The sequence below is a fragment of the Oryctolagus cuniculus genome, chromosome 15 (genome assembly GCF_051225735.1).
Source record: "Oryctolagus cuniculus isolate XC-2025 breed Fujian yellow rabbit chromosome 15, ASM5122573v1, whole genome shotgun sequence".
Taxonomy (NCBI): domain Eukaryota; kingdom Metazoa; phylum Chordata; class Mammalia; order Lagomorpha; family Leporidae; genus Oryctolagus; species Oryctolagus cuniculus.
Window position 1 is genome coordinate 90,033,294 of NC_142881.1, and position 16,352 is coordinate 90,049,645.

The window sequence follows — 16,352 nt, forward strand, 5'->3', positions numbered from 1 at the left end:
ACCTTAAAAGGTCTCTATGCTGGATCAGAGAAACAAGTCCACGAGATTTTCCACTTTGCACGCTGCTTCAGCCCAGAGCCCGAGGCTCAGGCAGAGGTAGCAGCCGACCATGGACCTGAGAGCAGCTGGGCCTGGTGGCTTCCATGGAGCACCAATGGGAAGCAGCTGGCTGCTGGAAGAACCACCACACATGGTGCTAGGTACAAAGGCCTTGGTGAAAACGATCTCAAACAAGGAGGCTGCACACACATTCCCTGGGGAGGAATCCACCCCATGAGGGACACGCCCTGGAAGCAGGACTCGGAAACTCACACACGACCACTTCTGGCAGCCAAGCTGTCAGAGGTGCCCAATGGAGGAGGGGCAGGCAGGTGACCACCCGGTCCCTCAGGGAATCGGCTTCTGGCCCCCAATGCAGTTTTCCTCTAGGCATTCACACTGACACTGACCTGGAACATGGAGGTCACAGAAGTCCCTGACAGCCACGATTCCAGAAAGATGAGCGCAGAGATGACACTGTCTTCTGGGGTTCCCATGCCTAACACAGAAAAGTAGGACAATGACAGCATCAAGGAGCAGAGCAAAGGGATTTACATGGTGCTAAGAGTTCCATAGTTCATGTGAAATGGATGGAAACAATGATTCTAATTAGACTGTGACACAGCTAAGAAATTTTTGCAAAAAGAAACAAAAAACTTTTTGAAAGAAGAAGGTACACTCAGCTGGGATATGTAAAATGGGGTACAAAGAAATGTCCAAGTGACACAAAACAACGCAGACAGCAGGAATGTGGGAACAAAACTAGAACAACGATCACTGAATCTGAGTCCTGGTCCTAATGCCTCTGATAGAGACTCATGCAGGCCCCAGTCTCTCCCCTTAGCTTGCACTCTCTGTCTTCACCTTGATGCAGAAGTCAACTCCTTAGTGAACATGACCTCATTAAATTCCGGGAGCAGCACAGGCCAGACTGGCCCCAACGAGCCCACATCACAAAATCCCCAATTCAACCAGACTCTCTAGGTTAACATCTTCCTGCTGGCTCCCACTGAGATGCTTCTCAGGAAGCCCAGGTCCTGAGTGAGCTTTGCAACAGCCACCCCCTCACAGACCCAGACACTCAGAAGCCCACTTTGCCATCCCAGCCTCCTCAGAACACACTGGCTATCTCATTGCTGCCCAGACAAAAAGCCACGAGCACTGCAGACAAGCCAGAGAGGCCTGCATGAGCTGGTCCTTTACTGTTCAACTTTCATCTACAAGACTCACCACCCTTAATCTCTACGGGAGTCTGATAACCAGGCAACAGCTGCCTTTTTACTCTGTGCACTACAAACACACACCCACCAGCACCCCAGTGCCAACGACTGGCCTGCTGTGTGTTGGGGGAGCAGACTCACATCATGGGCTTCTACTGAAAACCAGGTAATAACACGTTAAACGGAAATACATCGATAACTACACTGCATGTCAATAGCCTGAGCACGCCAATTAAAACAGAAAGACTCGGGGCCTGCACAGTGCCTCGGCGGGTTCAAGTCCAGGCCTACAGTGCTGGCATCCCATATGGGTCTCCCAGCTACTCCACTCTCAATCCTGCTCCCTGTTAACGCACCTGGGAAAGCAGCAAAGTTGGCGCAAGTCCTTGGGCACCTGCACCCTTGTGGGAGACCTGGAAGTAGCTTCTGGTACCTGGATTTGGATAGGCTCAGCTCTGGCCATTGTTGCCATTTGGGGAGTGAACCAGTAGATGGAAGATCTCTCTCTTTCTCACTATCTCTACCTCTCTCTGTAACTCTTTCAAATAAATAAAATAAATCTTAAAAAAAAAAAAAAAACAAACAAGCACAGACATTCTCATCAGAGATCCTTGTCATCCTTGGTTAGATTTATTCCAAGACTTTTGAAGTTATGGATGGGATAAATCTTAGAAGTTCTTTTTTTTTTTTTTTTTTCATTTGACAATTAGAGTTATAGAGAGTGAGAGCGAGACAGAGAGAAAGGTCTTCCTTCCATTGGTTCACTCCCCAAATGGCCACTACGGCCGGCGCTGTGCCGATCTGAAGCCAGGAGCCAGGTGCCTCTTCCTGGTCTACCATGCAGGTGCAGGGGCCCAAGCACTTGGGCCATCCTCCACTGCCCTCGTGGGCCACAGCAGAGAGCTGGACTGGAAGAGGAGCAACCAGGACTACAACCCTGCACCTACATGAGATGCCAGCACTGCAGGTGGAGGATTAACCAAGTGAGCCATGGCGCCGGCCCCCTATCTTAGAAGTTCTTTCTCACCCGTGGCATTGCTTGTATATACAAAGGCTATTGACTTTTGTGTGTTGATTTTATATTCTGCTACTTTACCAAACTCTTCTATGACTTTCAAGTCTCTGATGATTGGAGTCTTCTGGATCCCCTATATGTAGGAGGATACTCTGACATCACATAAGCTCCAGTTATTTCTAAGTGCTCCCAAAAGATGTATCATTCTTGGGTGCGTCTTTAAAGTTATTTAAGTTTCTCAAAATAAAAAAGGGAGTGAAATTAAGTTTGAGGGGCCGGCGCTGTGGCACAGTGGGTTAATGCCCTGGCCTGAAGTGCTGGCATCCCATATGGGTGCCCATTCTAGTCCCGGCTGCTCCTCTTCCCATCCAGCTCTCTGCTATGGCCTGGGAAAGCAGGAGAGGATGGCCCATGTCCTTGGGCCCCTGCCACCAGCATGGTAGACCCAGAATAAGCTCCTGGCACCTGGCTTCAGATTGGAGCAGCTCTGGCTATGGCGACCATCTGGGGAGTGAACCAGCAGATGGAAGACCTCTCTCTCTGTAACTCTTTCAAATAAATAAAATAAAGCTAAAAAGAAGCAAAGCATGAAAGACATGATGAAATGAACAGACCAGCAGTCACAAGAGCAGTATGGATACAGTTGAACAAAAACGCACCATCAATCAACTGTGCATCTACTGGGCACGGAGAGGATGCTCCACCCCACAGCAGCAGACTCTACACTCTCTCAGGCCCACACAGACGTTCATGCTGACCACCTCCGTGCCTGTGAAGCACACGTCAACACCTAAGGAAGAACAGGAGTCACAGGAAATAAGCTCTCAGTCATAATGGGATCCAAGTGAGAAGTCCGTGACAAGCAACTGGAAAATCCCAAATACTTGGAGATTAAGCAAAAACCTCTATATAACGCATGTCTAAGGAGTAAGTCTCAAGAGAGAAAGAAAAATATTTCAAATTAAATGATGGTGAAATTATATTTTGCCAAATTATACTATTGAATACATCTTTTAGAAAACAATCAAGATCAATAAGCTTGGCTTTCATCTTAGAAAATCAGAGGAAGAATTGGGCAGGGGTCTGTCGCGCTGTGGGGGGCATAGCAATCCGGAAGGTGTTTTCCCCCATCCTGGGGTGGGTGCATCAGCAATCCCAGCCTCAAGCCCACACAGGTGCTTCCATTTAGAATCCGAAGGCATGGGCCAGGCGGTGGGAATGGAACCCATCACCTCCATGCAGGTGGAGCTTCCTCAATGCACAGAGCTACCAGCTGAGGATGGAAGCAGAGAGTGGCTTGTATAGGTTCCTGGCTACTTCTCCCTTCCACCTCCTGCTGACTCAGCTCACCCACCCCTCCCACTCCCCATGCCACCCACCTGGGATCAAACATTTCCCTCCCTCCCCCTTGCTTCGGCCCTGCCTGCCCATTTGGGCCTTTGTGGGTGGGGCCAGCAGATGGGAGGGGTCTCAATAAAGTTTTAAAAGCAGTTAAAAAAAAAAGAAAATCAGAGGAAGAAAATGAATTTAAAATAAGTAAAGTAAGTTAGATGTAGAAATCAATGGAAGTGAAAAGAAGTACAATTGTAGAGAAAACTACTATCCCTAAACTCTGAATCCTTGGAAACATCAACAAAATTCATGAACTTCTTGTCAGGCCTAACCAAGGAAAAAGGAAAAAACAAGTATAAATTATTGATCCTATAAATGAAAGAGGTGACATCATTACTGACCCAATGGGAACAAAAAACACAACAGAAAAATAATGTGAACAAAAATTTGACAAAATAAATGAAAAGAAGCAACATACAATGTACCAAACAAAATTCACACAAGGAGAACTAGAAAATTTGCAATGTTCCATAACTATTAAATACATTTTATCAAAGGTTAGCAGTGAAGAAACCAAGCCTAAATGGTTTTGTAGTGAACTATATACCAAATTTTTAAGTGTTTACTTTGATACATTATTTATCTAAAAGCCAAAAGAGACTGGGAGAGAGAATGAAGCTGTCATGTGTTCCCTCCCCAGACAGCCACAACAGCCAGGGCTGGGCCAGGCTGAAGCTAGGAACCAAGAACTCAATCCAGGTCTCCCATGTAGAGGGCAGGGATCCAACTACGAGAGCCATCACTCACGCCTCCCAGAGTGCACAGTACCAGGAAGCTGGATTGGGAGCAGATCCGAAATCAAACCAAGGCGTTCAGACATGGGATGCAGACATCAGAGTGCTGTTAACACTACACCAACATACTTCCTCTCCATCAATCATTTTTTAAAAAGGCTAATGTTCCATGAAGTGTTCAGGAAGTAGCAAAGGAATACTCATTCTATGATGCAAGAAATACCCTAATGTCAAAACAAGGTAAAAACACACACACACAAAACCTCCAGACCAGTATCTCTCATAAACATGCATGGAATTGTCCTCACTAAAATATTTACAAGTGGAGGCCAATACCCTTTGAAAAGAATCCTACAGCACAACCAGCAGAGCTTATTCAAGGTCTGCAAGGCTACATCGACATGTCAAGTACCAGCCAGTGAAGTACATCACATCACCAAGCTAAAGAACACCATCATCACGTGGTGGGCTGAGACAACATCAGACAACATCCCACATTCTCTCATGACACAACCCTGAGCTAACTAGGAACAGCGTGGAACTTTCTCAATCTGATAGGGAATGTCTACAAAATGAAAATTTTACATTATACTTTCTAAAATCAGAACAAGGCAAGAATGTCATCTCTCACCACTGATTCAGCACCACCTGCTGGACACTCTACCTCATGCAATCTGAGAAGAACAGAACATGAAAGCTGTATGAACTGGATAGGAGAAAGAGAATGATCTTCGTTCACTGGTGAAATGGTATCATACACTATAAATCTGTAAGAATAAGAAAAGGAAGGAAGGAAGGAAGGGGAACGGCAAGAAATTCTTGGAATTCATATGCTATTCTAAGAAGGTGGCAGGACACCAGGCTAGGATGAAAAAGTCAATTGTAGGGCCAGCTCTGTGGCGTACCAGGTAAAGTCGTGCCTGCAGTGCCGGCTTCCCATAAAAGAACTGGTTTGAGTCCCAGCTGCTTCACTTCTAATCAAGCTCTCTGCTATGGTCTGGGAAGCCATAGAAGATGGCCCCAGTCCTTGGGCCCCTGCACCCATGTGGGAGACCCGGAAGAAGCTCTTGGCTCCTGACTTCGAACCTGCCCAGATCCTACCATTGCCACCATTTGGGGAGTGACCCAAAAGACAGAAGACACCTCTCTCTCTCTCTCCCTCCCTCCCTCTCTGTAAATCTGCCTTTCAAATAAACAAACCAATCTTTCAAAAATCATAAAATATAAAGTCAATTTTCCATATTAACAACAATGAACAATGTCGGGATCTGGTACTCTGGGTTAAGTGGCTTAAGCCAGCACCCGTGATGCCGGCACCTCCCTATGAGTACTGGATTCGATCCCAGCTGCTCCACTTTTGATTCACCTCCCTTCAAATGTGCCTCAGAAAGCAGCAGAAGTTGGCTCAAGCTCTTGGGCCCCTGCCATTCATGAGGGAGACCAGGATGGAGTTTGGCCTCATAGATTTGGCCTGGACCAGTCCTGACTATTGTGACCATTTGGGACGTGAACCAACAGATGGACGATCGACCTCTCTCTATAACTCTGCCTTGCAAATAAACAAGAAAATCCTTAAAATCGACAGAACAACAGAAACAATGAGCCATGAAAATGTGAAATCACTCTGTGAAGTTCTCATTTATTCAACACTGACCTACGGGTTCACTCTAATCCTAACCAGAGTGTCAGCATGTTCTTCTGTGGATGTCAACAAAGTGACTGAATGTCAAACAGAAGGGCAAAGGATGCAGAAATCTGTATCACACTGCAGGGAAACCAAGAGTAAGAACTGACACTACAGCTCCACAACCTACTGTCGAGGGTGGGTATCTCACCTGGCATTTGGTTAACAGGCTGGATAAGACAGCCAGCCCCATAGGGAAGTGCCTGGCTTGCAAACCTGGCTCCACCCTTGACTCCTAATTCCTGACAGTACAGATCCTGGGAGGCAGCAGTGATTGCTCAAGTGAATGCATTTCTGCCACCCAATGGGAGAGCTGGAGTGAGCTCCTACTTCCCAGCTTTGACCCAAATTCCAGACACTCCAGGCAACGGAAGACTGACCCAGGGAAGGATGAACTTGATCTCTCTCTGTGGATCGAACACGAGGGGCAGGTGGTCATCCTGGCAGGGGACTCACCAGTTTGGATGCCTGCATCCCAGATTGCAGCACAGGGTCTGACACCGACTCAGGCTCCTGACTTCCGGTTCCTGTTCATGCAGGCCCTGGGGGGCACTGGTGATGGCTCAAATGACTGAGTTCCTGCTACTTTGGAGGACACCTGGATTCTCTTCTGGCTCCCACTATTGGCTTCAGCCTGCTCCAGCTGTGGTGGGGCTGCAGGGAGAGAACCAGATGATGAGAACACTATCTATATACTGATCTCTATTTCCACATCTATTTCTTTGTCTCATTCTGCCAATAATTAAAAAAACAGTTCTATATTGCATGTTGCCAAGTATATTGCCTTCTGGAAAAGTCAGAGAATACAGACACAGTTCATAGACCAGAAGTTGACAGGGGTAGGGAGAAGGGTGAATGGGTGGAGCAAAGTGGATTTACAGGACACTGAAATACTCTGTGTGTCACTGTAATCATGGACCCAGAATGGCATGGATTTGTCAGAACCCACAGAATGTACAACACAGAGTGAGCACTAATGTAACCTATAGACAGTACCTAATAATACTGCTGTATCTCCACAGTGGATCAACAACTGAACCAATATGTCACACTCAAGCAAGATGTTAATTCGACGGGGGACACACTGAAACTTGGGGACGATACAAGAGGACTCTCTGTGCTGTCTACTCTGTTCTCTGCAACCGGAAACAGTGCTGAAAAACAATTCCACTGACTGACCAAATAGGACAACTACAGACTGGGAGAAAATATTTGCACATCAGATACTTTAGATAAAGGAACTGAACCGGAAACATAAAGACACTCAGGATGCAACACTAACAAACCAAACAGCAAAATAAAAGGGAAGAAATATTGAACAGACAATACACAAACACAGACATCAAACAGCAAATAAAAACCTGAAGAGATGCTCCACGGTATTCCTCAGTAGGGAAACCTGAATTCCCGTAACAGTGAGATACAACAACCCATTACAATGGTTAATACTGACAAGAAGGAAAATGATACCAAAATCCTGGGGAGAATATAGAGCAACTAAAATACCCACACATTCCAAGTGAAATTCCAAGTGCAACACTTACTACTTCTGTTCATTTGTACTTATTTATTTCAAAGGCAGAAATCAGAGAGACAGAAAGGCCTCCACACTGCTGCTTCACCACCCAGAGGCTCCAAACCGATGAGGTAGGACCAGCGAGAACCCAGAAACTGGGAATTCAATCTGTGTGGACTCATCCTGTGAGGCTAGCACTGCCGGGATGGTAGGACGGCTGTGTTCTTCGACAAGAATCACCAGAGACAAGTTTGGTGAACATGTCCATGTAAACGACCAAGCATAAGCTTTTAAAGGGCAGGCAGAGGGGGCATAGCTAACTCAGGGCAACACTAATTCTATATGATAAAGCTGATATTGGCGCCACTGCACTCCTCCATTCAGCTTGAAGGTCACTTAGCCTAGGTAGCCTTCCAGATGGGCCAACATGGTTCTACTCACGCCCTGTGGGTGTTCGGCTATAAAGGGGAGTGCTCAGTGATTGGCAATCACAAGGCTCTTCAACAGAAGGCGGGGCTGACGGAAATGTGCCTGGGGCTCCTTCCACCTGCCAGCAGTCAGGTTAACCTCCTGCATGGGCTAGGCAGGCAGCGTCCTGGCCAGGCACAGGATCACCTACAAACCTGAGTCTGCTAAACACACTTCAAAATGTTCAAGACGGGCACAATGGGGAAAAAAAACTATACAGAGATTACAAAGTTGTGCTGCACCAAAATAAAGCTATATTTCAATCAGCTAATGCTTCCAGGACTTTTTGAAGCACCTCAATGGAATGGGAATGGACAGAGGAGATGTTCTGGGGCCATCAAAATTCTGAAACTTAAGAGAAACATTGTGTTTAATGGTGCAACTTAGCACCCTCCATTGCCAGGAAAAACTAGGATTCCAAGCAGCAAGGAAACATTATGACCCCCAGGACGCTCCCACACACACACACACACACACACACACAAATACATACACACACCCAAACACCTGACCCAGAGTGTTTATGGTTTCCCTCAATTGACCCAGAGGTCTAGTCGAGACTCAGGGAAGAACTAATGGAGGGAAATTCTCACTCCCAATGCAGGAGATGAAACTACAGCCCCACAGAGGGTGCCGGCCGCAGCTGGTCCAGGCCAGGGGTTAGGTAAATGGTGGCCCGAGGTGCACAATGTGACAGCAGGTGAGGTGGTCGAGCTAGAAGAGACCACTGCCATGCCCTCAAAATAAAGGCAGCAAAATCCAATGCGACATGGCTAAAGAGATAAGGAAATACACAATTGTAATGGAAGACATTGAAATCTCAATAACTGACCACATAGAGTCTGTAACGAAATCCAAATCATCAGCAATTGATTGGACTCCACTGCCATTCAGAAAGCACTTTCAGGGTCGGGGCTGTGGCGCAGTGGGTTAAAAGCCCTGGCCTGAAATGCCGGTATCCCATATGGGTGCCAGTTCTAGTCCCGGCTGCTCCCCTTCTGATCCAGCTCTCTGCTATGGCCTGGGAAAGCAGCAGAAGATGGCCCAAGGCTTTGGGCCCCAGCATCCACGTTGGAGACTCAGAAGAAGCTCCTGGCTCCTGGCATCAGACTGAGCACAGCTCCAGCCATTGCAGCCACCTGGGTAGTGAACCAGCAGATGGAAGACCTCTCTCTCTGTTTTTACCTCTCTCTATAACTCTGTCTTTCAAATAATTAAAAAGAAAAAGAAAACTCAAGATACATAATTTCAAATACACATAAATCTCTTCCCATAATGACTATGTTCCAGGTTCCAGAGCATAACTCAACAATTTTATCAATATCATATGAATTATCTAATATCATGCATAGGTTCTTTATAACAATAGAAGGAAAATAAAAACCAGTAACAAAGATAACTGGAAAATTTCAAAATGTTGAGAAATTTGAAACCACAATTCTAAATAACATAAGAGTCAAGAACCAAGTCAAAAAAAGGTAAGGGGGCCAGCACCGTGCCTCACTTGGTTAATCCTCCACCTGCAGCGCCAGCATCCCATATGGTCACCAGGTTGTAGTCCCAGTTGTTCCTCTTCCACTCCAGCTCTCTGCTGAGGCCCAGAAAGGCAGTGGAGGATGGCCCAAGTGCTTGGCCCCTGCACCCACATGGGAGACCAGAAGGAAGTCCCTAGCTCCTGGCTTCAGATCAGCGAAACACCAGCCATGGCAGTCATTTGGGGGGCGAACCAACGGGAAGGAAGACCTTTCTATCTCTCACTGTCTAACTCTACCAGTGAAATTAAAAAAAAAAAAAGAAAAAAGAAAAAAAAGGTAAGAAAAGACAATCGAAAGAAAAGGAGAAGAGGAAAACACAGCATCCTCACACTTGTGTGATGCACTGCTGGAGAGGAAGTCAATGAAACCCTGCTGGGGGCAGGTGTGTGCACAGCAATGCGGATGCTGCTGGGGAAGCCTGCATCGATGGTCGAGAATGCCCGAGTTGAGGTCTGAGCTCTGCTTCCAATCCAGCTTCCTGCCAATGCAAGCTTAGGAAGGCAGTGAGTAATGGCTGAACTCACAATGAAATCCCCACTCTTGGCTTCAGCTGAAGCAGCCTCGGTGGTGACTGGCCTTTGAGGAGTGAGCAAGAGACAGAAGATCTGCCTCCCTGTCTTCAACCACTCACACCTTTCTAATAAATACAAAGTTTAAAAGCAATAAAGGCAAGGACTGGCACAGTAGTGCAGACAGTTAAGCCACAGCTTGCCCCACCAGCATTCCCTATGGACGCTAGTTCAAGTCCCAGCTGCTCCACTTCCAATCCAGCTATTGCTAATGAGCCTAGGAAAGATGCTAAGGATGCCCCAAGTCCTTGAGCCCCTCAATCCACAAGGGAGACCTAGAAGCTCCTGGCCCCAAGCTTTGGCCTGGCCCAGCCTTGCTCACTTAGGCCATTTGGGGAGTGAACATGCAGATGGAAGGTCTCTCTCTCCTTCTCTCTGTGTATAACTCTGCCTTTTAATAAACAAATAAAAGAGCTTATAAAAATTTAAAAAGTACTAAGTGCTTATATTAGAAAAGAAGTACTCAGGGCCAGCGCTGTGGTGCAGCAGGTTGATGCCATGGCCTGAGGCGCCAGCATCCCATATGGGACTTTTCTAGTTCTAGCTGCTCTACTTCTGAACCAGCTCTCTGCTGTGTCCTGGGAGAGCAGCAGCAGAGGACCCAAGTCCTTGGGCCCCTGCAGCTGCATGGGAGACCCGGAAGACGCTCCTGGCTCCTAGCTTCAGATCAGCACAGCTCCAGCAGCTGTGGCCAACTGGGGAGCGAAGCATCTGATGGAAGACCTCTCTCTCTACCTACCTCTATAGCAAAAGACACAATTAGTTTACGCATCATCCTCTATGGCAACCATGAAACGAAGCCTTCCCTGTACAGGACACTGGATGGACCCTGCAAGGGGAAAGGGGGAGGGGCTCTCCTGAGGCTCCCAGCTCCTGGCAGGGCAGGGAGCAGAGGGCCCAAGCTGTGCATGTGGGCTCACCCGGTGGAGCTCTGTCCCAGGCACACGTTCCCACGGGGTCACTCCACATCCTCCTCTCCTCAGCCTGGGGAGGACATTTCTGCTGCCTCTTGACACGAACTTCTGTTCCACAATAAGCTTTCCACTTCAGTTCCCTGTGACGTTCTGAAGTATCCTCCTGTACCTACTCAAGACATTGAATCCAGTCATAAATCCTCCGACAAAGAAAATGAAAAGCCCTCCTAGCCAATACGACTTCACTGATACATTCTACCCATACACTTCCAGATATAGAAGATGAAATACTCATCTTATGTAACCTGAGGTACTTTAATAACAAAATCAGAAAAATATATTACAGGAACAGAAACTATGCACTAATGTCCCTCATAAACAGAGAACTCTCCAAATCCTCCAAATACAGTCAAATAAAATCTAGTAACACTTTAATGTATCATGAATAATTGAGGTTTCTCTCACAAATGGAAGTGCATTTAATCCTAGAAAAACCCATGCATGTAATTCATATGTGAGTGGCTAAAGAAGAAAAATATGAAAGATGTCAAGAAATTAGCCCAATGCTGATCCAACAAAACAAATAAAAATCTAAGGCAAGCATCACACTTAAATGGTGAGAGAGAGTGGAGAGAAGAGTTTCCCCCAAAGCTCACATAAAAGCTGAGGACATCTGCATTCATTGCTCCTACCAGACATCACAGCAGTGAGCCCACTTAGTGTATTAAGGCAAGAAAAACACAAGGAAATAATACAGAGCTGAAGGGGAGATGGTAAACTCTGGATTTCCTGAAGACATGATTATCTGAAAATAGTTCCAAAACCATTTTCTCAAAAGCTACCAGGAATAATAAATTATTTTAGCAAGACCATGAGGGGAAGAAGGGCAATGTAAAAATATCAACAGGAGGGCCAGCGTGGGGGCACATCGGGTAAAGCTGCCACCTGCAGTGTTGGCACACAACATGGGCACCGGTTCGAGTCCTGGCTGCTCCACTTCCGATCCTGTTCTCTGCTGTGGCCTGGGAAAGCAGTGGAAGATGGCCCATGTCCCTGGGCCCCTGCACCTGCTTGCCAGACCTGGAAGAAGTTCCTGGTTCCTGGTTTCTGATGGGCTCAGCAGTGGCCATCTCAGCCATCTGGGGAGTGAATCAGCAGATGGAAGACCTGTCTCTGTCTCTCTTTCCCTCTGCCTCTACCTCTGCCTTCAAATAAATAAAATCACCTAAGAAAAACCACTTATTAGAAAATCCATTGTATACTACCATCCATGAATGAGCAGATACTGATATAAAAAGTAAAATAACAAAATAAAATGAAAACTCATAAACTCAATGAATAAAATACAAAATATGTTGGCTGAACACTAAAATGCTGATGAAGGAAATGAAAGAAGATCTGCATAAATACGCTGTGTGTAAGATTAGAAGACTGAATATTATTAACATACCATTTCTCCTAAAATGGTCCTATAGGTTTACACAATCTAAATAAAAATCCCAGCACGAGGTTTTTGAGAAATCCACAAAACTTTCTGTAATTAGGAAAACCCACGACAATCGACTATCAGGTCCATCATGAAAAACAGGAACTGGGTGAAATGCCAATACTGTATTTAAGACATACAATAAACATACAACGACCAAGACCGTTTGGGATTCATGAAAGAATAGAAGGTCACATTTCAATGGATTAAGATAGTGAGTCCAAAAATAAACCTCATGCCACAATACATAAGCAACAATTGTTAAAACTACAAACAAAAATAAACAAATCCACTATGATACCCACAGATGTCCAGACATCTCTTTCGTTAACAGGTCAGTATTTAGACAATCAGTAAGGATGGAGCTGAACAGAAAAGCGCCTACATCGACCAGGTGTCAAACGGATCCTTAGAGGGTGCTCCATCCACGGCAACAGAATACACACTCTTCTCAGACCCACGCAGCACGTCCACTCTGACCACGTTCGTGGGTGTAGAGCAGACCTCAGTCATAAGAAGAGGCAGCACACGACGTAAGATCTCAGATCACACAGGAACTACATGGGAAGTCAGTAAGAAGCAGCTGAAAGTCCCAAACACTTGGAGAACAATCAACACACCTCAAAATAACACGTTTATAAATCTCAAATGAAAAATATTTCAAACTCAAGTGAACATGTATCCTGCCAATTTATATTAATGACTACATATTTTAGGAAAGAAGAACCAAGATGAAGGAGCTACGCTTTCACCCTAGGAAATCAGAGGAAGAAAAGCAATTTAAACACTTCAAGCAAGGTGAAGAAAATAAATAGTGAAACTCAGATGTACAAGTCTGTGGAACGGAAAAATATACAACTGCAGAGAAAATTGACAAAACTAAAATTGGGGTCTTTGAAAACAGCAACAAAATTCGTGAACGTCTTGTCAGGACCAACCAGGAAACAAGGTGCAAATTACTAATACTGTTAATGGAATGGTGACACCAGGACGGTCTCCATGGACAAGATAACAAGGCAATGGTATGAACCCTGCGACCAAAAATTTCATAAGATAATGAACTGTGCAAATTCCTTGAAATACAGATGTACCGAAATTCACAAACAGAAATGAAAAACGTGAGTGGTCCCACAGTAAGTTATAATTTATAATAATTATCCTAACAATTATAATGTATAATAAAAATTATTAGTTTACTAGTTATTAAATAAACATATCCTGTTTCTGCTCAGCTAAATATAAACAACAGGCAGAAATGTATTTACAGGGAACTGCGTTGTGGCACGGCAGGTTACAACACTGTGCGGAAAACTGTCATTCCAAAGAGGCACCGACTGGATTCCCGCCTGTTCCAATTTTTTTTTGTTTAACATTTATTTATCTATTTGAAAGACAGAATGACAGAGACAGAGACAGAGGAGCGGGAGGGAGGGAGAGGTGTCTTCCATCACTGGTCCACTCCACATTTGGAAGAAACAGCCAGAGATACGCCGATCTGAAGCCAGGAGCCAGGAGCTTCCTCCAGGACTCCCACAAAGGTGCAGGGGCCCAAGCGCTTGGGCCATCTCTACTGCTTTCCAGGCTGAAGCAGAGGGCTGGATCGAAGTGGAGCAACTGGGACTCGAACCGACGCCCAGATGGGATGCCAGCACTGCAGGCCAGGGCTTTACCCACTAAGCCATGGCACCCCCCTGCCCCGCCCAGCCACCAACCCACCCCCCACACCCGCCCCCCCTGCCACCAAGCTGTCCACTTGGGATCCAGCTGTCTGCTAACAGCCTGGGACAGCAGAGGAAGCGGCCCGAGGACTTGGGCCTCTGAGCCCACATTGGAGACCGGATCAGGACCTGGCTTCTGCTTGGGCCGGGCCCAGCCCAGGCCGGTGTAGCCATCTTGGGGTGAACGGAGACATCGAAGCTCTCTCCCGCACTGCCCCATCTATAACTCCGCCTTTCACACAAATCTTCCAAAAGAAAGAAAAGGAGGACGTCCTCTGAGGCGGCAGAGCCCGGGGGCAGGCTGGACCCGAGCGCAGAGGGGCTCCCGGCTTTCTGAGTGCGCGTCTCCCGGGTGCAGGCGGCGTAAACGCACCAGAGGCCGTGCGCATTCACTCGGGCGCCGGGCCGTGTCCTGCACACACGTCACACCTAGAGCAGCCGGCCCAGAGAGGACGACCGGGCTCCTGCACGGACGCGGCCCAGGCTACTTCCGGCCGGGGACGGGAACACCAAAACCGGAACCGGGCCAGGGCAGGTTCTTGCTCTCCAACCGCCGCCCCGCCCCGTACCCGTCACTCCCCTCCTCCCTCTCCCACGCGCACGGCTCCCCCCTCCCTCCCCACCTCCGTGCCCCTTCTCATTCTGCCCCTCCCCTCCCCTCCTGTCCCCGCGCCCTCCCACACACACCCCTGCCCGCTCTCTGCCCCCCTCCCCTCCTGTCCCTGCCCCCTCCCACACACACCCCTGCCCGCTCTCTGCCCCCCTTCCCGGGCCCTGCCCCCTCCCACGCACACCCCTGCCCGCTCTCTGCCCCCCACCCCTGGCCCGGCCTCCTCCCACGCACACCCCTGCCCGCTCTCTGCCCCCCTCCCCTCCTGTCCCCGCCCCCTCCCACACACACCCCTGCCCGCTCTCTGCCCCCACCCCCGGCCCGGCCTCCTCCCACGCACACCCCTGCCCGCTCTCTGCCCCCACCCCCGGCCCGGCCCCCTCCCACGCACACTCCTGCCCGCTCTCTGCCCCCACCCCCGGCCCGGCCTCCTCCCACGCACACCCCTGCCCACTCTCTGCCCCCCACCCCCGGCCCAGCCTCCTCCCACGCACACCCCTGCCCACTCTCTGCCCCCACCCCCGGCCCGGCCTCCTCCAGCGCGAGCCCAGCGCCCCGGCCCCGCCTACCCGGTGACAGCAAGGCCTCCTCAGCTGACCACACCCCGCGCCCAGCTCCCCCAGAGAGGACCTTGCTGTTCCTCAGGGCAGGCATGGAGTCCTGAGGGTAACGGCCGCCTCAGCCGCAGCCTACCTGGCCCCGGCCTCACCCGGGGGCGCTGGGTCTCCCGCAGGCTCGGCCAGCAGCGTCCAGGACGGCTCCTCAGGGCCTGCGCTGGCTCTGGGCAGGAGCGGACAAGGCGCTCACTCCCACCTGAGCCCCGCGGGGCAGAGCGGCCATGCGTGCAGATGCACTTCCGGGTCCAGCGCCTGGCGCAGGCGCACTGCACACGGGCGGCCCCCATGGGGTCACGTGACGCGTCTGCGCGCTGCCGCATCAGGCATCTGATGTCCAGGGCCGCGTCCAGTCCCGCTGCTCCAGGCTGTGACCCAGGGAGGAGCCGCTGAGGGCCCAGGTCCCTGGGACCCGGCCTCCCTCCCTCGTGCGAGTCCTGATGGAGCTCCTGCCGCCTGGCTTCTGCCTGGCCCAGCGCTGGCCATGGCAGCCGTGTGGCAGAGGAGCAGTGCGTGAGGTCGCCAGCCTCTTTCTCTCTCTGAGAGGGTGTCCGTCTGGGTCCCCCCCCCCCCAGGGGGCTACAAAGGCCAGGGCTGGGCCAGGCCGAAGCAGAATCAGGGCTTTTACCCAGTACTCCAGGGTGGGGTCAGAGGCCTAAGTCCTGGGCCGTCTCTGCTTTCCCAGGCGGGATCCCAAGGGGACCGGCTTCGGGGAGGGCCGGGCTGTGGGGTAGCGGGTAAAGCCCCCGCCTGCAGGGCCGGCCTCCCATATGGGCGCCTGTGTGAGTCCTGGCTGCTCCACCTCCGATGCCGCGCTCTGCTAGGGCCTGGGAAAGCA

General features: G+C 49.1%; 1 long non-coding RNA gene across 13 annotated transcripts in view; it reads right to left on the minus strand.

Moving 5' to 3' along the window:
- The window catches only part of LOC127488302 (uncharacterized), a 31,420-nt gene extending 15,639 nt beyond the window's left edge, over window positions 1-15,781 (minus strand). For 3 of the 13 annotated variants that reach the window (XR_016221273.1, XR_016221272.1, XR_016221263.1), the window contains exons 1-6: window positions 15,594-15,781; window positions 11,093-11,255; window positions 6,541-6,738; window positions 2,934-3,064; window positions 450-538; window positions 3-169 (exon numbers count right to left, since the gene is read on the minus strand). This is a non-coding gene — a long non-coding RNA (uncharacterized LOC127488302). Of the gene's footprint in view, window positions 1-2; window positions 173-449; window positions 539-2,933; window positions 3,065-6,540; window positions 6,739-7,445; window positions 8,606-11,092; window positions 11,256-15,469 lie in introns of those variants that run through there. The other 10 variants (XR_016221270.1, XR_016221269.1, XR_016221274.1 and 7 more) reach the window with 8 other exon arrangements.
- Window positions 15,782-16,352: the final 571 nt, after the last annotated feature.